The 23,619-nt window shown below is 34.2% G+C and overlaps 1 protein-coding gene, 1 long non-coding RNA gene and 1 pseudogene across 2 annotated transcripts in view; 2 read left to right on the top strand and 1 right to left on the bottom strand.

The window, feature by feature from the left end:
* Window positions 1–23,619, top strand: part of LOC139778921 (FAD synthase) — a 125,908-nt gene that overhangs the window by 18,487 nt on the left and 83,802 nt on the right. The gene's annotated exons all lie outside the window — the stretch shown is intronic.
* Window positions 1,833–20,943, top strand: LOC139778920 (brefeldin A-inhibited guanine nucleotide-exchange protein 2-like; annotated as a pseudogene).
* Window positions 21,413–23,427, bottom strand: LOC139778927 (uncharacterized). The gene is made up of 2 exons (XR_011719733.1): window positions 22,134–23,427; window positions 21,413–22,039 (listed from the first exon to the last, which is right to left on the bottom strand). It is a non-coding gene; the product is annotated as an uncharacterized lncRNA (long non-coding RNA).

The raw sequence follows: 23,619 nt of genomic DNA, 5'->3' as shown, positions 1-23,619 counted from the left end.
CTGCTTTAACAAATTATTTCTGTTACAGATATTAAGCGTTGAAGTTAACGAAACAGAAATAAAATTGTTAAAGCAGAGAATAGTTGGTATATGAAAAGTACTTATAAATATGTACTTTTCATATATCAACTATTCTCTGCTTTAACAAATTATTTCTGTTACAGATATTAAGCGTTGAGGTTAATGAAACACAGTAATATGATTATTAATGGATATATCGAGCCTTATTTAATTGCTAAAGAAATACAGAAAAATTAATTAGTTATTTAATCAAGCATCATTTAATTGCTAAAGAAATAGTGTCCAAAATGTGGTAATAAATTAATAATTGATACAAGTAAGCTCAGATTTCGATGCCGAAAAACATATTATGAAAAGAATTCCAGCAAAAAATATGTAAAAAAACAATGTATGTTTCAAATAAGTACAAAATGTGATACGTGGTTTAGCAAATATTCATTTTAAGTTGTAGCACTTGTAGAAGCCTCCGGCTCTGAGATATCTGCTTCATCATGGATCTTCGGTGGATACAGTTCCGCAATGGTACAGAAAAAACTGTTCAAACGGTCTTCGTAATCATGAACGCGTTTGAAGAGATATTCTGCTAAATATCCCACTAAGTGTGAAGTACGTGTTCCGTACCGTGGGATATTAGCTCTTACCTCTCTCCAAACGCGTTCTATATGCTGGGTGTGGGCTCCTAAAAATTAGAAAAACTGTCAATACATTTATGCAACATTTCTTTATTTTTTTATCTTAAATATATTATAGTTAAACCCAAACATTTGTAAAACTATTTAAAGTTTATACTTACCAGTATCTGGGTCGACGAAATTCATGGAATGATTAACGGTCAGATGTTGGAAGCCTTCATTGTTTAAACAATTGTATGACCTCCAACAATCTGACATTATCGTCGTCCCAGGTAGAATCCACTCTTTTATAATTTCCAGCAAAGTTTTCTCTGTACGATCCGGAACCGCAACAAGAAATATTTTTCTTGAGTCGCGTTCGTATCCACCGAAGATCCATTTTCCTTCGATAATTCGGCCACAGTTGTATTTCCTTTTGCCGATTTTAGCCTCGTCTATTTCAACAATTTTGTTGGGGCCTCCAAGTTTGGTCGAATTTTTTTTGGCCCAGTATATGCAAACCTATATCATTTTTAAATAAATTTACTAAATATACATTTAACATATTTATATTTAATGTATTAAATGCATCAAATTATACTTACTTCTCGGCAAAAGGAAACCCAATCAATAACCGAAGGCTCGGAAAGTTGTAACTCCGTACACAAAAATTGATGTCGCGGAGGCCGTAACATAATAAAGTATGCTGTTAATCGGCATACGGTTTCTAAACTTAATTTTGATTTACTAAACCACGTATCACATTTTGCACTTGTTTGGAACATACATTGTTTTTTTACATATTTTTTGCTGGAATTCTTCTCATAATATGTTTTTCGGCATCGAAATCTGAGCTTACTTGTATCAATTATTAATTTATTACCACATTTTGGACACTGTATTTCTTTAGCAATTAAATGATGCTCGATTAAATAACTAATTAATTTTTCTGTATTATGGGTTACAGCGAGAAACTCGTGCAGTCGCATTGTTGACAGACTCGTAAGATTAAAACAAAAGAGATATTTGATTAACATTTGAAATTGTGTTACTTACCAAGCAGACAGTTGTCACGTGACCTTCTTTTACATGCGCGTGCGGCTACGGAGCATGCGCATGTGGCCGCAGGGCATGTTCGTGATCGCTATCAGTCGCTACACCGCGTCGGTATGACAGGTTTCATAACCTGATAGTCGTCAACTTTAACAGTTAATATCTCGCTTCGCGGGGCAGAGCGGGACTTTTTTCTGCCAGATTCGTTCGTTTTGTGCAAAAACGCGTCGATTAAGCCTAAATTCAGCGAAATCGGTGAGGAGGGAGCTCTCCTTAAGTATTACCGGTTCACTCTTTACAGTGGTATACCATAACTAAAATTATTTATTTTCTTGTTAAAAATCGGCACCGAAAAAAAACTGACGGTTAGGCCCCGGTCTCCCCTACTCTTTTAGTACTTATCGAATACGTGGGATACTAACGTGTGGTACAGGCGCAGTACTTGCGCAGTACTATCCAAGTAGAACAAAAAGTCAAGATGATATCAAAATAACGTCATATTGATAGTTTAGTGTGTTTATTTAGTATTTTATTAATTTAATATTTCCAAGATACGTTACAAAAAAGTAGTACTAGCAATCAGTACTCAGTACTGAGTGATCAGTACTCGTAGTATTGACAGTACCCAATCAGCAAAGAAATGTTTTTAAAAATATTTTTAAAAACATTTGGAAAACATTTTTGAAAACATTTTTAAAAATGTTAAAAATAATGGTATTAACAGACCTTTTTTTATTGAAAAAACATTTATTTTAACATTTAAAAAAACATTTTTTTAATGTTTGAAAACGTTTATTTTAACGTTTAAGAAAAATGTTTTTTAATGTTTAAAAAATGTTTATTTTAACGTTTAAAAAGATATTTTTTTAGTGTTTAAAAACGTTTATTTTAACGTTTAAGAAAGTGTTTTTTTAATGTTAAAAAAACGTTTATTTTAACGTTTAAAAAGACATTTTTTTAATGTTTGAAAATGTTTATTTTAACGTTTGAGAAAATGTTTTTTTTATGTTACAAAAACATCTATTTTAACGTCTTCTAAAATGTTTTTTTAACGTTTGAAAAACGTTAATTTAAGATTTAAATAAATATTTCTTTCACATTTAAAAAGTTTTTTTTAAATATTTGAAAAACAACATCTTAAAAAGTGTTTTTTTTATATATTTATATTATTAGTTGTATAAAAATCTTAGTATTTGTATTAAAAGAACATTTTTCAAACGTAAGATGTTTTTCAAACATTTAAACAACCTTTCAAATGTGAAACAATTATTTTTAAAATCTAAAATAAACGTTTTATAAACGTTAAGAAACATTTTTTATTTATAAACTTAAGGATGTATGTGTGCCATCTCAAAAGCATTACCAAAAATCTAAAAATTTCATAGATTGTTCTATTATTACGTCTAAGTATCTGTGTAAAATTTCAGCACAATTCTCTTACTGGTTTAAAAGATATTGTAATTAAGGATGTATTGGAGGTATTTCAAATATATTCAGAAAGTGCTGTAAATTGTTTCTAAATTAAATTAAAAATACTCTGTAAAATTTTGAAGTTATTTAAGAGTTATTTAAGTTTAAAGTTGATAAAATTAACATTATCCCTTATAGAGAATTGACACTTTGCTGTAAATATAAATAAAATATAAATAAACCATTAAGATATTTCTTAAACTTTTTTTATATGTAAAACATACATCATTGATATTGTATTTTAAGTTTCAAAATTTTTTGCCACAAAAAAATTTTTTTAATTGTTTAAACAATACTAATTATTTAAATAACAAAAAATCATACTCAAACTGTTAACAGTAATCCCTTCTAACATATAAAAAATTTTGAGTTGTTTGACATACATGCAAAGTCTTCAATCAAGAAAACAAAATTATACTACATATAGCTATAGGCACCGACGAGATACTATTAAAGACCGACAATCCTGGGTAAATTTTCGTGACTGCCCGAGGGCCCGGTGGTAATTGAAGAATACTGACATTATCGACTGTTTTGGCTATTCGACTATTCCGAAAGAAGGAGTTTTACCTTATATAATCACTGTTTTATCATCAGAAATGTACAAATCTTTTATCATCGACGAGATGGTAATAGCTAAAAGTGTATGAAAGATAAAACAGAAATTAGCATATGAGTTGCCATAAATAAGAAAATATTTTATAATTTTTTCAATATTTGTATCTTTTTATTAATATTTTATAATTTGTTTGAAATAATAAACAAATTATAAAATATTTTCTTATATATGGTAACACTCTTATAAATATATGTATATGTATACAATATACATTTCATATGTGTGTATGTGTGTGTGTGTGTGTGTTAATAAATAAATCATTTCCTTTTATATGTATATAACAGTATATTGTAAAGTATTTTTATATAATTGTCAATTAAATAAAAAATATAAATATTAAAAAAATTATAAAATATTTTCTTATTTATGATAACACTAGTTTTCCGCGAATTAGAATAGAAAACGCTAAAAGTTATTACTTAGTAACATTCTAATCAGTATATCAGATTCCCGATTGCGAATGTATCTTATTAATTCTTAATGCTGGCTCATATCACAGTACGCTTGCACGGTGCGCGAGTCTTTATATGTCGCTTCTCCGAAGTGCCGCGTATACGTATAAGAATATTTTATGAATCATTAACAAACAAAGATAAACGAGTGTTTTTATAAATATATATAAAATAGAATCATTTATTTACTTCAGTTTACAATGCCAAAAGAAGGAAACAATTGCTTTTATGAAACATGTATATCAATTGCTAATTTAGTGTTAAATTATTTTATTATTTTATTATTATATACACAAGGTATTGCAAGGCATAAAAACATTATAATTAACATGCTTAATAAATAGCGATTGTGTGATGATCTAGCCTAGTGGAAAAATCCGACGCAAAATTACGAAATTTATAAACAATATACCTTTTGCAAGAAACATAATATATTCAAGTAGATTTAAATAAAAATGACGTATATTTTTTGTCATAATTATATAATCCGTAAAGTGACGTAAAACCATATTAATGACATTATTATAATCCTGATGATAAAAATAAAAACATACAGCAAGCATTGGCGGAATATATGAAAGAAGCATAAGTGTAGCGAGGAAAGAGTAACGAAATCTTCTTTTCTTTATAAATGTTACATAGTTTTTCCAAGTGGACATTTGTCCAAATTGTAAACATATCTTACATATTGCTTAACTTCTGTAATCGGAGAAGAACTAGTACTTAGAGTGATGATACAATTAAATATTAATCGCATAAATATATGATATGAATATCTGACAAATATATGATATACAATATATCTGCGTGATAGGATTTATTGGTAAGTTTTAAATAGTTGTTAAAACTACATATACATATATACGTACATACATACATATGTATATATCGAATCTTATGGAAAAAGTGGCAATCACTGTTTTTATGCCTTGCAATACCTTGTGTATATAATAATAAAATAATAAAATAATTTAACACTAAATTAGCAATTGATATACATGTTTCATAAAAGCAATTGTTTCCTTCTTTTGGCATTGTAAACTGAAGTAAATAAATGATTCTATTCTATATATATTCATAAAAACACTCGTTTATCTTTGTTTGTTAATGATTCATAAAATATTCTTATACGTATACGCGGCACTTCGGAGAAGCGACATATAAAGACTCGCGCACCGTGCAAGCGTACTGTGATATGAGCCAGCATTAAGAATTAATAAGATACATTCGCAATCGGGAATCTGATATACTGATTAGAATGTTACTAAGTAATAACTTTTAGCGTTTTCTATTCTAATTCGCGGAAAACTAGTGTTATCATAAATAAGAAAATATTTTATAATTTTTTTAATATTTATATTTTTTATTTAATTGACAATTATATAAAAATACTTTACAATATACTCCCAGATAGCAAAATGTGTTTGTTCTGAGTACATATTGTACTCACGTTTATTAAAAACATGATGGCAAGAATAGACACAGATGCGGGCTCATATGTTGCTCAGAATGCAGACATGTTATGAAATCTATAAAAGTTTACAAAATAGTGACATAATGAACACATAAATGTTCAATGAAATACTGCATATTGTGTGCATATAAAGCTCAAGAAATGACAACAATTTTAAATATTTCATACTTAATAAAATTATTTAAAAACATGTAAATAAATAAGTAAGACGTATCCAACAATTTATCAAAAATTGCTTCGCAGACCTCTGCACTATGTGATACCAGAGGTATCACTTAAGCTGATCTGCAGCAAAGAACATTGTAATTAGGCTTCTCACAAGCTTGCCTCTTATACTAGCGCGTGATGATTTTTGATTATGAGAAAGTGACGCGTGGTATAGCCGCGTCGCGGCAGCGTGCGGTACTAGCGCTCGCGGTAATTGTTGTAAAATTATTTCCACCAGGGTCAGCATGTGATTATCATGAGTTGGCTAAGTAACGTCAATATCTGAGCTCATATATTTCCTCATATACATGTTAACTTGTACTCATGATGTGTATCATCACAATATGATCACAAGACATACATCACATTTCGATCAATATCAGAAGATCATGACGTGATGAAATCTAATCATCAGGCATTGCTATCTGGGCTGTTATATACATATAAAAGGAAATGATTTATTTATTAACACACACACACACACACACATACACACATATGAAATGTGTATTGTATACATATACATATATTTATAAGAGTGTTACCATATATAAGAAAATATTTTATAATTTGTTTATTATTTCAAACAAATTATAAAATATTAATAAAAAGATACAAATATTGAAAAAATTATAAAATATTTTCTTATTTATGGCAACTCATATGCTAATTTCTGTTTTATCTTTCATACACTTTTAGCTATTACCATCTCGTCGATGATAAAAGATTTGTACATTTCTGATGATAAAACAGTGATTATATAAGGTAAAACTCCTTTTTTCGGAATAGTCGAATAGCCAAAACAGTCGATAATGTCAGTATTCTTCAATTACCACCGGGCCCCCGGGCAGTCACGAAAATTTACCCAGGATTGTCGGTCTTTAATAGTATCTCGTCGGTGGCTATGCATATGCAGCCTATGCATTTTGTGTGCGATGGCCTTAAAGGCTACGGAAAATCAACGTGTTGTTTTTTCGTAAGAACCAAAAGTTTATTGGCTACCGCGTCGCTTCTTGCCGCGCGGCAAGCGTTTCCGCGTCCTGTGTGCAGAAGCCATTAATGCTAGGTCTACAATGCGAGTCGCAAAGTCGTGAGTCGCAAGAATTGACCAATCACAATCGAATTTGAGGAGAATAATCGACTGTGATTGCTCAATTCTTGCGACTCACGACTTTGCGACTCCCATTGTAGATCCAGTATTAAGGTGCCTTTTCATGGGCATCAGTTGACGCTCGAAATCAAGTTCGGGTAAAGTCAGATTAGTATAATGACGCCGATATTCTGACGCAAAATGAAAAAGGTTTTCATGCGTCAATTTTTGGAACTCGCGTCGAGATGCCAGTTGACGCTAGAAGTTGGGAAATCTGAACTTCTTCAGCGTCGACGCAGAAACAACATGACGTCACAAAGTCGACGCGCGTCAACTGACGCCCATGAAAAGGCACCTTTAGAGTCCATAATCAGAGAGGCGCAATCTGCGATTCGCTTGCTGATTGGCTGACCGCGCCACTAATCACAACCAAGAGTGTTGGGCCCGCAGCTGCCCGCAGCTGATTCCATGTTCCGTAAACGGGATTTTTCTTCGCGTAAACGGGATTTTGTAGTAACTTACGATAATTTACTCTGCGTAAACGAGTGAATTATCGTAAGTTAAGCGGGGAGCACACACTTCTGCACAACGCATAATGCGTAAGCATAAGAAAATTGATTGGTCTATTTCCTTATGCACATGTGTATGGACCAATCAATTTTCTATAGCGAATTCGGGAGCTTGCACTAGTGCACACTGGGCTGCGTTCGGATTCCCACCCGAGTGCTAAAAATCCTATAATATACGTCACGTGCACTATAGATTTTCAGCACCCAGGTGGGGAATTGGAACGCACCCCTGAGTGCGCACTAAAGCCCCTTGCACAATGCCAGGCAACAGGCAATAGGAACAGGGAATAGAAATCAGAAATCATATATAAATGCAGAATAAACAGTGACACAGGCAATAGGCACAGAGTTTCCGTCACGTTGGAAATTCTGTGCCTATTGCCTGTTGCCAACCAATCATAGCATTCGAATTTTTTAGGTTGTAATTAACGATTTTTTGGTTATTTCCTGTTCCTATTGCCTGTTGCCTGGCATTGTGCAAGGGGCTTAAGGCTTGTTTTTAATCAATTGTTATATTTACAGATCATCTTAAATACTTCTTAGTCTATAAAATGATTTGTACAGCATCCATATAGATATTACAGATTGTTTTATTGGCTAAAAAGTTTTTAAATTTGTATTTAAGCGACTTTAAATATAAAAATAGATTATAAACAAAAGCCTTACCCAGTAAACAATTTGTCAGCAAATTGTAACCAATTTGACACCAAATACGCGCAAAACTTGTCGACAAATTCGGTGCGATCTGTGTCTGCAATACGCTTGTGTTTTGCTAGCAAAGCTTGTGTACATGACTTGACACCAAATTGACGCCAAATATCGAGCAAAACAGGACAGCAAAAGTTCAACGGCAAATTTGCGCCATATTGTGAACAAGGCTTGCCAACAAAAGCTCGACAGCAAATTTGTGCCAAATTGCGAGCAAACCTTGACAAAAGAACTTGACGCCAAATTGACACCAAATACCGAGCAAAGCTTGCCAGCAATCTAACAGCAAATTGTTGACAAATTGCTATCAAAGTTTGTTGACAAAACCCGACGCCAAATTGATATCAAATATCAAACAAGATTTGAGAACAATACTTAACAGCAAATTGGCACCAAATACAGAGCAAATCTTGATGACACAGCTTGACGCCAAATTGCAGCAAGCCTTGTTACGTAGCCATTAATAAATACTAAAATATATTTTTTTAGGGAAAATTAAAAGCATTAAATTATAAAAAGCATATAATTTGTTATTGATTTACAATAAATTATTTTATACATATGTTAAAAGAAATCTTTATATTTATAAAACATTATAAGACATTTATAAAATCTAACGGTGGCAATAAAATAATTAATTATATATTAATTACAGTAAATGTTATACAATGTGAATTTACTGACATATGCAAACATTTAACTTTGTCAACAGCACATACAATATATGTAAACACTCGAGAATCTTATATAATGCCTGGAACACATACTCCGTGCGCAGATAATGCATTGGCCGGTATAAGAAGGATTTATAGAATCTTACTGAAAACACGAGTATAATTTCTATGAAAATGCATCTAAAACAATATTCTTATAAGCCTAATACTACTAACTTTCCTTTCTTTAATCATACAATAATAACTACCGTGCATATTTAAACAACTAGTTCAAACTTGAAACACGATTTATTATTTGCAAGAATGCAAAATTGAAATAAACAAATGTTCACAATGTGCATAGTTCGTCGATTACGATGGAATAATGCAGTACTGTTGTCAGAAAGAAATAACAAAAGAATAATATACATCATTTAGGTGCAAGCAACCGAAGTGAATTTTGTAGTGTTTGATGTAATAGAAATTAATATACAGCAGAAAAAAACTGTTCAAACAAAACTTTTAAACCGTTCAAACAAAACTTTTAAACTATTCAAACAAAACTTTAAACTTTTACAGATAAAAAAATACACGATATTTCATCAACAGTTCCAAGATTATTTTGAGAAATATTTTAATCAAAGAAAGAATATGTAAAATTTTTAATATTGCAAGAATATGATAGTTATAAAACTAAAGCATTTCCCTTGTATTTTAAATTGTTTTAAATTGTTTCTATTTCAAACTAATATTACAATTTTGCCTTAATCAGATTCAAACGGCAAGTAGAATGAAACATTTTATTACATAATATTACATGTTTTTTATACTCTTATAACTCTTCTTTAAGACTATAAGAGTATAACTCTTTATACTCTTATAACTCTTCTTTATAACTCTTGTTTTCACGAAACATTTCGAATATTTTTTATTCTCATCACTATTCTCGCAGTTTTCAGAATTATCATCGTTGTCATCTGAATGAGCCTCGTTATTGTTGCCGGTGTGTCTGTTAATGTTAAATATATCTCTATAATTATCGTTATTTTCGAAATCAAAGTGTTCAGAGTACTCAAAATGATCAGAATTATTAGAAAATTCAGAATGGTGAGGAAGTTCAGAATGATGAAAAAGTTAAGAATAATGAGAAAGTTCAGATTCTTTTTGATTATGAAGAAAATCTGGTATTACGGAACTTTGGCTTTTAACGGAAGCATGTGCTTGCTGAATATGCGACTGATCGAATTCAATTAAAGAATCTGTTGAATTGAGTTCTTCTACAACTTCAACATTCACTTTCTGTCTTTTAACTTTCTTAGAAAGCTTATGAAACGGTGTTTTTTGGCATGTTCTAAAATAAACTGCAAATAAATTTAAATGTTATGTTTACATAAAATACATAGATTTCAAAATATATATTATCTTTACTTTTTAAAAACATTTATTTTTTCAGATTTTCTACTGCACAATCACTATAACAAATGGAATGTTAATGGAAAAAAATATAACTAAATTAATTAAACTAACAGTACAAAATAAACTTATAGAATGGAAGGCTGGCTGATTTTCTCGAGTTATAAAAAGGTCATCAATTTAAATTTAAAAACAAAATCTCGTTTAATTAAACAAATTTTAAATACAATTAACGTTTTACGTTTCGACTTTATATACTTAGTCTTCTTCAGAAACCTGATACATAAGAGATAATACATAAAAAATAATTAAAAAATAAAAAGAAATAAAATTGCTACAGATAAAAAGGATAGAGAACAAAGCCGCATACTTTGGACTGACTTGCCAGAAATGTAGCTAAGATCTACACTATGACATAGTATAGACCTTAGCCACAAATAATGTATATACGAGTTGTCAAAAATAGAATGAAATAAGTCAAGTAATAAAATTGTTACTATTATCTATACTGTTGTTATTATTATCAAACGATATTATTTATTATTTGACAGTGTAAAATTGTAATGCATATATTAAAATTACATTAGGGCTAGAATATAAACCAGACCCACAAGAATGAGAGCAATTCCAAGATCTCAAGACGAGAATTAACCAGATCTTACAGAGCGGAATTAAGGAGTCTGGATTACTGATTGAAATCAAAGTAAGAAAAGAAAAGAAAAAAAAGAAAAGAAAAGAGAGGGGGGCCTCTGCTTTTGTCTACGAGATCAATTCTAGGGCTAGAATATAAACCAGAGCCACAAGAATGAGAGCAATTCCAGATCTTAAGACGAGAATTAACCTTGCAGAGCCCCTTGTACTACCACGATCAATGTCGATCTTCAATATGGCGTCCCAAATGAGAATATCGGAAGGGCCCTGCTCGCTGGACCGGACTCCTCGCCTCAATCCTCCCTCTCAAGCTCTCCTTTTCCTGGCGGTGAGCTCTCCTTGGGAAGTCGAATCTCGCTCGGTTGGTCTCCAGAATACGTGCCGCTTAGCTCAATCAGTTACGAAAGAAGGAAAACGTACTCGTCTCGTCCGAAGAAACGCAGCAAGAGCGGCCATGACACTGAACAAGAGCGAGGAAGGAGGTGGGGGCGCGTTGAAAGTGGCGACTCACGTGTCGCGCCATCTGAATGAAACGCCCTAAACATCGCTTGGTATTTGGCGTCAATTTGTTCTTAAGTTTTGTTACCAAAATTTGCTTAATATTTGGCATCAATTTGGCGTTAGGTTTAGTCAACAAACTTTAACAGCAATTTGGTGCCAATTTGTTATCAGGTACTACTAAGCTTTGCTCGATATTTGGTATCAATTTGGCGTCAATTGTGTACGCATGTTTTGATACGTATTTGCTAGCAGTTTGTCGACAACATTTGATAAAACAAATTTTGATGCAAATTTGTACCATTTCTGAAACCAAAATTTGTAGCAAGTATTTGGCATTATTTGTTCGAACAGATTTGGCTATCTGGGTTAGTGGGCACTCAGTGTGCACTAGTGCAAGCGCCCGAATTCGCTATTATGCTTACGCATTATGCGTTGTGCAGAAGTGTATGCTCCCCGCTTTACACTCGCGTAAACGTAGTATGTGTCAGATATACAGAGGTTACGTTGCTCGCAAGATCAGCTGCAAGCTCAATGGGAACTATGGATGGGGTAGAGAATGCGCCTCTCTGATTATTTAGGACTCTATTATGCTATGCTTATGCAATTTTGTGTGCGATGGCCTTTAAGGTGGAAGCACATAAAATTGCAGGAGCCATGAGCAGAATGCAGAAGCCATATGCGCATGCGCTATGGTATCTGTAGAGCTCTACAAATACCATAGCGCATGCGCATATGGCTTCTGCATTCTGGGTAGCGATCATGTAACTTTTTCCCTAGAGCGGAAACGTGAAAAGTGAAAAGTTTCATGTAACTATCTCTTTCTATTGGTGTTGAATAGAAAGAGATAAACTTTTCACTTTTCACGTTCCGTCCTAGGGGAAAAGATACATGATCGATCCCCTGCCCATGGCTCCTGCAATTTTATGTGCTTCCACCTTTAAGCTATATCCACACAAACTTGCATAAGCCCATAAACATAATCATAAGAGAATTGATTGGTCTAAAGGCCATCGCACACAAAATTGCATAGGCTGCATAAGCATAGCATAAGACCGCTGGACCAATGAGCATCTTATGTAAATCAATATGGCGACTTTATGCTGGATGCTCATTGGTCCAGCGGTCTTATGCTATGCTTATGATTCGTATGTATTTGACCGGAAATGAATGTCCGGTAAAAGAATCTACATACGAAATCGTTTGTATTTCGTATGAAGACTTTTGAAGTGCAATTGAAAAGGTTTGTGAGTCATTCAGTTAATTGTAATTAATTAATCATTTTTTCACCATGCACTTAGCCGGAATAGATAAATTAAACAAAGTTTTTATATCGAATCGTTTGTATTTCGTATGAAGAGTTATGAAGTGTGATTAAAAAGGTTTGTGAGTCATCCAGATAATTGTAATTAATTATTTATAAACCATGTACCTAGCCGAAATATAGATTTTTAGTTATTCGTGTTAAAAGAAGAAGGCGCTAGTGTTCCCGAAGGTCCGTCTGCAGTAGAGAATTAATATAAACGCGTTTTACAAATTATTTTATACTGAAATAAATAAATATACAGGCTATAAGCCTGTAGCTATAAGCGATAGTTGCTAATTAAGTTTGTCACTCATATATTTCCATCTTGCAGAGGACCTACGTAACGAGATCAAAGATGTACCAGCTGTGCAGGGTGAAGAGGTTATCTCAAACGCCCTGCCACAGTCCAAGAGCGACTCAAATGTCATTACCGCTGAGAAGTACTTCTTGCCATTTAAGTTAGCATGTCAGAGCAAGTCACCGCGGATTGTGGTGACAGCACTGGACTGCCTGCAGAAGTTAATCGCATATGGCCATCTCACTGGCAATGTGCCTGATTCAACGGAGCCTAACAAGCTGCTGATTGTGCGCATTGTCGAGACAATTTGCGGTTGCTTCACCGGTCCACAGACCGATGACGGTGTGCAGCTGCAGATTATTAAAGCTCTGCTGACTGTAATCCCAGCAAACGAAAAAAGATTGAAAAGAATTAAAACGGGATTGCCAGGAATTCAATTAAGGACTTTCCGAATTCCATTTTGTCCAAAAAAGGGATTAAAATAGTTTCAATATCATGGAATTCCTTATTTTGGAAAGAATTTGTCTTTTTTGAATCCCATCCAATTCCGACACAAAAACGTAACGAAATGAATACCACTAAATGCCAGGTTAGGGATTGGAAAGTTTCGTCATGAATTCCATTGAATACCATTGATTCCGTTAACGAAATGAATACCATTGAATGCCAAACTAGGAATTAAAAATTTCCGTATTGAATTCCATTGAATTCCGTCTATTCTGACAATAAAATGAATACCATTGAATGCCAGGATAGGGATTGAAAAGTGTCCGTGTTGAACTCCATTGAATTCCGATTATTCCGACAATGAAATAAATACCATTGAATCCCAAATTTGGAAATCAATATTTATATATCGAATTCCATTGAATTCCGGCGATATTTACAACAGAACAAATTCCATTTTATTCCAAATTAAGATTGAAAAACGAGTATAATACGTTAAATTCCTAGTTTTATCCCATCGTTATTTGAGTCTATAATATATATTGAATATGTCATTCCCTATCACTTACAAAATTGAAAGTCATTCTTATGAATTAATTGTAATTTTAAAAGTTCCGTATTAGTTTAATTTTTGGTAACTTTGGGATAAACAGACTAATGTAAAACATTAAATTTTTTAAATATTCAACAGTCGGTATTGTTACATTAAAATAAAACGTTTTATTTACAAAAATCATATTAGACAATTTTTATTGCAAATATATATACAATTAAGTTGACAATAAAATAAATTATATTATTTTTCGTTTTTCAGCGTACAGCGTGAGCTCGATGAGGAGAATTGTATTTTAATATACCCTCTCCCAGATAGCACACAGATTCGAAAAAGAATTCTTTTTTATGTCACTAATTCTGAATTCTTTTTTAGATGCAAAAAGAAGTCTTTTTCTAAGAAGAATTCTTTTTGCATCTAAAAAAGAATTCAGAATTGGTGACATATAAAAGAATTCTTTTTCGATTCTCTGTGCTATCTGGATACTCCGAGTAACAAGCACATAAAGTCATATAAGACATAGTGTTTTTTAAAATAATATTAAGTATTATAATACGCATTCTTACAATAAATTACATTATCAATTTTACATAAAATTATCGATTAAAGATAATTTTTAAAAGTAAAAGGTTTTAATTAATCAGCCTCGAATACATTAGGCATTGAACAAACATACATTTGTTCTCCAATGTCTACCCTGGCGAAAATGAGAAGTTTCATAAACGTTTGTTTGATGTTTACGTGAGCGTTTGCGGAAGTTCGTTGAGAGTTTAGAAACGGTCAGTAGAGAGTTCGTAGAGCGGAAATTGCAACGCTGCAGCGTTTGAAAGGCGTTTGTATATAGCGTTTTTGAGAGTTTGCACAGCGTTTACATGACGTATGACGTTTGCTGAGAGTTCTTTAAAACATTTAGAGATCCTCTGTTAAGCGTTTAGGCTGCGTTCGGAAACGTCACCCGGGTACACACGGGTATACTCCCTTCTCCTAACTCTCTGAGATAGAAAGAGAAGGGAGTATACTCGTGTGCACTCGGGTGACGTTTTCGAACGCAGCCCTGATAAGTCGAAAGCGTTTGCTTTCATCATTGAAAACTGCGTGCAGCCTCTATTGAGCTTAACGGGCGTTTACTCTTGTCGTTAGAAGAAACGACGTAAAGAGCGTTAAATGTTAAAATCTGCTTTTCGCCTCGCAGGGGGTCTGCTTATATACGCGGCTGGATGTATTTTAAATGCGAGAAAGATACGCCGCCTAGCGGCATTGTTAGAAAAACGTTTGCTGAACGGAGGGAAAACGCTTGTGTTACGGAGTCGGGAAAAGCGTTTCTTGGGCGTCTCCAAGCCGTTTGCGTTAACGCCTTACAAATCATTTACTGCGCCTCTACAATTCGTCATCGGAAGAGCGTTTGCTGAACGGGTTGAAAACGCTTGTCTTACGGCGTTGGGAAAAGCGTTTGCTAAACGTTTGAAAAATCTGACAGCAAACTCTCTGCACGCAGCGTTTACTGAGCGATCTCTGAAAAGCGTTGCCTCAGCATTTCAGAACTTTCATGAAACGTTATATACAGCGTTTTATAAGCGTTCTGAAAGCGTTCAAAATCCAACGGCGTTGTGTAAGCGTTCTTATAAAGTTTGAAAGCGTATAAACTCTCAAAAAACCCTCATTGAACGGTTGTCCCCTTACGGAAAGAAACTACAGCGGATTACAGAAAATTATATTACAGGAACTACATAAAAGTATTACACAAAATTACAGACTGAAGTATTGTAATATACTGTAATATTTTCGTACTATACGCTCGGATTACAGGAAAATATTACAGGATTACAGGACTACAAGATTGCAGTCCTCTTAATACTAGAGGACACTGATTTCCAATATTCACCCGGCATAAAAAAAAATTATTTTTTTCTTAGTTTTATTACTTTTTTATAACTAAATTTGTTTCTTAAGATGCAGTCTATGATTATAAATATTTTCTTGTATTTGAAAAACACACTTACCTTGGTGGGATTCGAACTCGGGACCTCGGGACCTCTGGATCGTGAGCCAACTGCCTTACGTGGTAGACTACTTCTTAATTTGATGTAAGTGTTATATATAGTCTACATATGTCATAACCAGCACAAATATATAATTTTTCAAAAATCATCTTAAGAAACAAATTCAGTTTAAAAAGAGTAATAAAATTTTAAATTGGATATATGATATAATATTTCTTAAAGTCGGGTGAATGTCAGAAACCAGTGCCGGCTCATTATGAAATTACTTATAAAATATGAAATGAAAAAATAATAAAATGTGGTTAAAAAGTGATACATTAAATCTAATAAATTTCAAACAATATTTATAGAAATAATTTATATATATACAGCTGCATTGAAGTAAAAGTATACTATATATGGAGGTCTGTACAGATTGCATCTATGCACACGAGAAAATATTTTTAAAAATTTGACTTACACCACTGTGGTTTTTACCCCTCCATATATGATAAGACTCGCTATTTCAAATTTTATGGATTACTGGTAGCATTACGTTTAATACACATGTGTAGTAGTGTATTACACATTTTGTAGATTACATGTGTAGTCTACTACACAAGTCACTTACCACACGTGTAGTATATTACACATATAATGGATTACACGTGTAGTCTACTACACAAGTCACTTACCACACGTGTAGTATATTACATATATAGTGGATTACACGTGTAGTGGATTTCACCCTTCATGATTAGACGTGTATTCCATATTACAGGGATTTCACGCACTAAGTAATTACAGCGTGTAATAACTACAGATTATTGTGTTCCTTTCTGCGATAACTACAGGTGGTCCTGTAGTAACTACACAAGTGTAATATTTACTGGCTGTAGTTTCTTTCCGTAAGGGTCAACGCTTTATAAAGCTTTTTAATTTTCGCCAGGGTACTAGAACCATCTTTGAAGCAACCTCGACTATCGACACTAAAAATTGATTACTTGTTGTTAGCGATCTTATCTTCCACATATGTGGTATCTCACACGGAGAAAATTGCTACGGTTGTTACAACAACATTCTCTATGATTGAAAAAGAAATGTATGTGAATTCAAGTTAAATTGATATTACATTAAATGTAGCTGTTAAGATATGCTCATTTATACAGTTTTCATAACCGTAGTTCTTACGATACGTGACATTCGGTTACAATACCCTCGTATATGGTTGCCTCAACCAAAGAATTATTGCTATCTCTCTTATGTGGCTGCAGCACAAATATTATGGTTGAGAGATCCATAAGATATAGCTGCACGGTACAGCACTGAATCACTGCATGATTGAGAGGTTAGTTCCATTGCGCGCGCAAAAGAATTTCTGCATAGAATAAAGTGGATTTGATAAGGATGTTTTAACTTTATAAATATACTTTTTTCATAAATATATTTACGAACACAAAATTTCGTAATGAGCCGACACTGGTTTCTGACATTCACCCAACATTAAGAAATATTATATTATATATCCAATTCAAAATTTTATTACTCTTTTTAAACTGAATTTGTTTCTTAAGATGATTTTTGAAAAATTATATATTTGCGCTGGTTATCCCATATGTAGACTATATATAACACTTACATTAAATTAAGAAGTAGTCCACCACGTAAGGCAGTTGGCTCACGATCCAGAGGTCCCGAGTTCGAATCCCACCAAGGTAAGTGTTTTTTTCAAATACGAGAAAATATTTATAATCATAGACTGCATCTTAAGAAACAAATTTAGTTAAAAAATAGTTAAAGTAATTTAAATCGACCTGACTGGCAATATATATAACGTCTTTTCGATATGAACATTGAAAAACTGTGAGCCAACTTGCTTTGTCGGATTCACACAGAACTTTTTTCGGATCAATCATCGAGACATTATTAATTTCGACCATGGGTTTTGGTCCGTTGATGTAATTTCTAAATTAAATAGTTTAAATTTTTATTGCGAAAAAATATTACCCCAGCCAGGGGTATAAAAATTTAAACTATTTAATTTAGAAATTACATCAACGGACCAAAACCCATGGTCGAAATTAATAATGTCTCGATGATTGATCCGAAAAAAGTTCTGTGTGAATCCGACAAAGCAAGTTGGCTCACAGTTTTTCAATGTTCATATCGAAAAGACGTTATATATATTGCCAGTCAGGTCGATTTAAATTACTTTAATTGTTATTCTATGTACTGGCGAAAAGAAATTTATCATTCTGTTAAAAAATAGTAATAAAATTTCGAAATAAATAATTTTTTTTATTTCTCCAAGAATTTTGGATTCCATGGGATTGGACCATCTCATTTCGAATCCCATCTAATTTCATCTAATTCCGCCAAAAAAGGGATTCAAAGGTATTAAAAAATTTCAATATCTTTTAATCCTTTTGCGTTTGCTGGGATGACAAGCCAGTATGTGGAGGTACACGAGGGTACGGTACTGTTAACAATTCGTACTGTTTACAACGTTTATTTGGCGTCGCGCAACCTGGTGAATCAAACAACAGCCCGTGCGACTCTCACGCAGATGATCAACGTGATCTTCGCGCGAATGGAGACTCAGGCGGAGGAAGAGAACGTGAGGCTTGATGGGGAACATCAGCAGGAGGGTTCTGTCATAGCAAACGGCGAAACTGAAGCCGAGCTAAGTCCAGAGAATGCTCCTAGTAATGATAACATTGATTCTCAAACGATTGTAGAGAGTATTCTTGATGATGTAGTAAAATCCGTGGTGCCATTGGAAGAGGAAGTCAGTTTGGAGAACGGCAGTCCGGAGGACAACGGTGACGAGGCGGCCGCTGAGAATGACAACATGGTAACTGCGAAATTCACCCATGTGCTGCAAAAGGATGCAGTCCTGGTGTTTCGCGCTCTCTGCAAGCTCCTATGAAACCGCTGCCGGACGGCACTCCCGATCCAAGATCGCACGAGCTCCGTTCCAAGATCTTGTCGCTTCAGTTACTTCTGGGAATCTTGCAGAATGCCGGTCCAATATTGCGTTCTAACGAGATGTTTGTTACCGCCATTAAACAGTACTTGTGTGTCGCGCTGTCGAAGAATGGCTTGTCTTCGGTGCCGGAAGTGTTCGAGCTGTCGTTAGCACTGTTCCTGGGGCTGCTCGCCCGTTTCAAGATGCACCTCAAGATGCAGATTGAGGTGTTCTTTAAGGAGATCTTTATGAACATCCTCGAGACCTCTAGCAGCTCTTTCGAGCAGTGGATGGTCATACATGCGCTTACGAGGATCTGTGCGGATGCCCAGAGCGTCGTCGACATCTACATTAACTACGATTGCGATCTCTCAGCAGCGAATATCTTCGAGAGGCTCGTCGATGATCTCTCTAAGATTGCTCAAGGTCGTCAAGCTCTGGAGCTAGGTGTATCGCCAAATCAGGTGCGTTATAAGAAAGAGGATGACAGGATAGATGTATTATTTGAAACAGAGAATGTTCTTCGAAACAAGCAATATAAAGTTTTGTTTGTAATATTAGTGTCTTGCTCTTTCAGGAAAAATCTATGCGCATCCGTGGTCTCGAGTGCCTCGTGTCTATTCTGAAGTGTATGGTGGAGTGGAGTCGGGATCTTTACGTGAATCACAGCGTGCCAATGGATCAGCAACCATTGTCAGATCCACCGGATACGACACCGGAGACCCCGCTACCGCGTTACGGCAGCGCTGGCAGCCTCTCGTCGGCCAACTCCAGTCTGACTGGCAACAAGGTGGTGCCGGACTCGCCGGAGCAGTATGAAGTACAGAAACAACAAAAAGAGGTATGGGAGGCCGGTATCGAGATCTTTAGCCGGAAACCCGGCAAGGGTGTACAGTACTTGCAGGAGCAAGGACTGCTCGGTACTTCGCCGGAGGACGTGGCCAGGTGGCTGTACCTGGACGAGCGGCTCGACAAGACCGCCATTGGAGACTTTCTGGGCGACCATAATCATAACCAGGTGACGAGGAGAGCGCGGATACAGCCTACGTTCTCGGCTTCTCAATCATAATGCTGACCACCGATTTGCACTCAGGTTAAGAATAAAATGACCAAAGAACAATACATCAAGTACGTATAGCAATTTTTAAAGTTAATTATAATTAAAAAATTATGTTTTACATACATATAATTATTAATATTGAGAAAATTTTATGGTATTTAAGTTTATCTTTGTTAGTATATTTTTATTAATTTTTTCTTATTTTATTTTATTATTATTAATATTATGTAATAATTAGTAATATAAAAATGCATAGGAATTGCTCTTTATATCAAATCAAATGGTATAATCTCTTTAATTATAGACTTGAAGAGTCTTTTCTTATTTTTATTTTCTTTCATTCATCAGGCTTAATCGGCGCATCAGCGACAATAAGGATCTCCCTGAGAAATACCTATCTAGGATCTACGATGAAATCGCTGGCAACGAGATTAAGATGAAGTCGAACCCTTGCACGTCGTTGAATATATGTTTGAAGTCATAACTGGTTATATATTAATAGAAATGTTATTTCATCGATGAAGACTTGAAGGGGATCTATTCAAGGAGTTTTATGTATATTCACATGGAATCAAATTCGTGGACGAGAAAACAATTTTTAATTTAAAAGTTGAAACGCGTTTTAAATTAAAATTGGACATGCCGACTAATCGGAATATATAATGCAGGATGTTTGTATTTTTGTGAGTAAATGATACATTTTTACACGTATGCTACGTATATACAATGGGCAGTGAAATAATTAGAATTGCAAATTTGTATTATTTAAGACATGTATTGATGTTGAGAATTTATACACATATATATTTTATCTACTGAGAGAAATAAATTTTTATTACATTATTTCATCACAATTATATCCTCTTCATATCCAGTGTTCCTTTTTTTAGCATTACTGACATGCTGAATAACATAAACTATTTTATTAATATGGATATTTCCATAAAGCAAGACAATTTTATAGCTTAAATAAATACTTTTACAATAAGTAGTAGGGGAGACCGGGGCAAATCGTGACATTTTTTGGTTTTGAATTTTTTCTGAGATAAGTATTTGAGATAAAAATACGTTTTAGCCGGTTTTTTCATCGTGCAACCTTCTAGTTTTCAAAAAATATTTATTTGTGTCTTTTCATCACATTACTTTTAAAGTAGAACACGAAATGCCTCACTCTGTCTCGTGTCACGAATTGCCCCAATACCGGGGTAAATCGTGACAAGGCACGGGGCAATTCGTGACAATTCTTCTTTCAACGGGTTTCAATATCCGAATTCGTCCTATTTTCATGATTTATATTAAAACGTACACTTACTCACTCAAAAAGGGTTTTTATTAATCAAATTGTACATTAAATGGAATAGGAAGGGCAAAAAATCGTTAGGCTTCGCTTTCGTCGTCTTCCGAACTGCGAGTAACTACCTTTCTCGGGCGTCCACGTCCTCTGCAAGCTGGCTGTTTCTTGGGGGGCTTGATCCTTATATTCTTTTTTTTATTTTGTACTCTTTCGTCATTTTCGTCAACAAGTGCATCGAGTTCATTAGCGTCAGTCAAAATTGCACTTCTCTTTCGTTTTCGTCCTCTTGTCGTGACTTTCCTTTTGCCCGCTTTTGGAAACGATCGAAGGAATTGTTTGAGGCCCTTGACACATCATTTTTAGTTGAGGTACCTGGCTGTGGTTGGTCATATCCATTCCATGCTCGATCAGTGACTTGACCGGGTAAAAAATCGATTTCACCAAAAACGTCAGGATTGAAAAAAAAGATTCCTGCTGCTTTGAATCCGGCCCTGATGTTTGTACTTGTTGTGGCTAAAGGCAAAGAATCGGTGACGATCGAAGGGATGTCATATATCGTCATCGTTTTCCCAGGATTGTTCACGCAATGTGTCACGAATTACCCCAGGCGGTCATGTCACGAAATGCCCCAGCGTCCCTTTTTATCTTTCGTGGTCCGAAAAACCCAGACAAGAAATAAATGCTTGCAACCTGCGTTACACATGTGTGTGTAAATGCCAGGTGAACAAGCAAAACTTACCGTTTCAAATCTGGAAGCAATTGCTTCGTATTGAATACAAAATATCCGTGGATTCAAAAATTTACTTTTACACGAGGTAAACACTTTTTCCGCCACTGACAACGAAACATAGTAGATACGCACACCGAATTTTGTTCTAATATAGAGGACCATTAGACCCATCTATGGTCTGTAATACAGGTTTCTACCAGCAAATGCATAGAAGTTATCCGCGCGGGAAATTTTTCGTATTGTCACGAATTGCCCCGGTCTCCCCTATAACATAAATGAAAGAAATACAAATTGTAAGTTGTCGCATTTAAGATATAACTTTAATTTAAGTATATAATATTATATCACATCGCGTTAAAATCATCGTATATTTAGATGCACTGTATAATAAATCACGTCTTAGGCCGGTATTCATAGTCGGATCTTATTTCAAGACCGTCTTAAGTAATGTCTTAAGATGCTCATACGGCTCTGTGATTGGTTCATTACATCTTAAGATCGTACTTAAGACGGTCTTAAATTTAAGATCCGACTATGAATACCGGCCTTATTGTTAGAGTTCTAAAAATTTTACCATCTTCATGTTACATAATAGGTGCTTTCCATTTACATAAAAACTCAGATAATTCTCACTTGTGACGTCGTTCTATCCTTTTTGGGAATTAATGAATAATAAAGACAGAATGACATCACAAGTGAGAATTATCTGAGTTTTGATGTAAATGGAAAGCAACTAATTTATTAGGGGAACGGGGGGTAGCCCCGTCTTCAAGTATACCGTGTAGCTATGGACATTGTTTAAACATTCTGCATATGTCGAGATACTATCGCTTATAGCTACAGGCTTATAGCCTGTGTATATTTATTTATTTCAGTATAAAATAATTTGTAAAACGTTTATATTAATTCTGACTGCAGACGAACCTTCGGGAACACTAGCGCCTTCTTCTTTTAACACGAATAACTAAAAATCTATATTTCGGCTAGGTACATGGTTTATAAATAATTAATTAAAATTATCTGGATGACTCACAAACCTTTTTAATCACACTTCATAACTCTTCATACGAAATACAAACGATTCGATATAAAAACTTTGTTTAATTTATCTATTCCGGCTAAGTGCATGGTAAAAAAATGATTAATTAATTACAATTAACTGAATGACTCACAAACCTTTTTAATTGCACTTCAAAAGTCTTCATACGAAATACAAACGATTTCATATGTAGATTCTTTTACCGGACATTCATTTCCGGTCAAATACATACGAATATGCTTATGCAGCCTATGCAATTTTGTGTGCGATGGCCTTAAAGGTCTTATGTTTATGGGCTTATGCAAGTTTGTGTGGATATAGCTTTAATGAAAAGCACTTTTCTACATGAGAGAAGTAAAAGGGTGCGTCCCCATGGAGAAAGAAATAGCGGAACGGAACAGTAACGGAAAAGCTATGGTGGGGGGTTAGCCAATGAGAGTAATTCCGTCTTAATTC

Source organism: Temnothorax nylanderi, unplaced genomic scaffold (assembly GCF_030848795.1).
Source record: "Temnothorax nylanderi isolate EJ_2023f unplaced genomic scaffold, tnyl_v1.0 TNYL_tig0202_pilon, whole genome shotgun sequence".
NCBI classification, from domain to species: Eukaryota; Metazoa; Arthropoda; class Insecta; order Hymenoptera; family Formicidae; genus Temnothorax; species Temnothorax nylanderi.
This window is presented reverse-complemented; position numbering and strand designations above follow the sequence as displayed.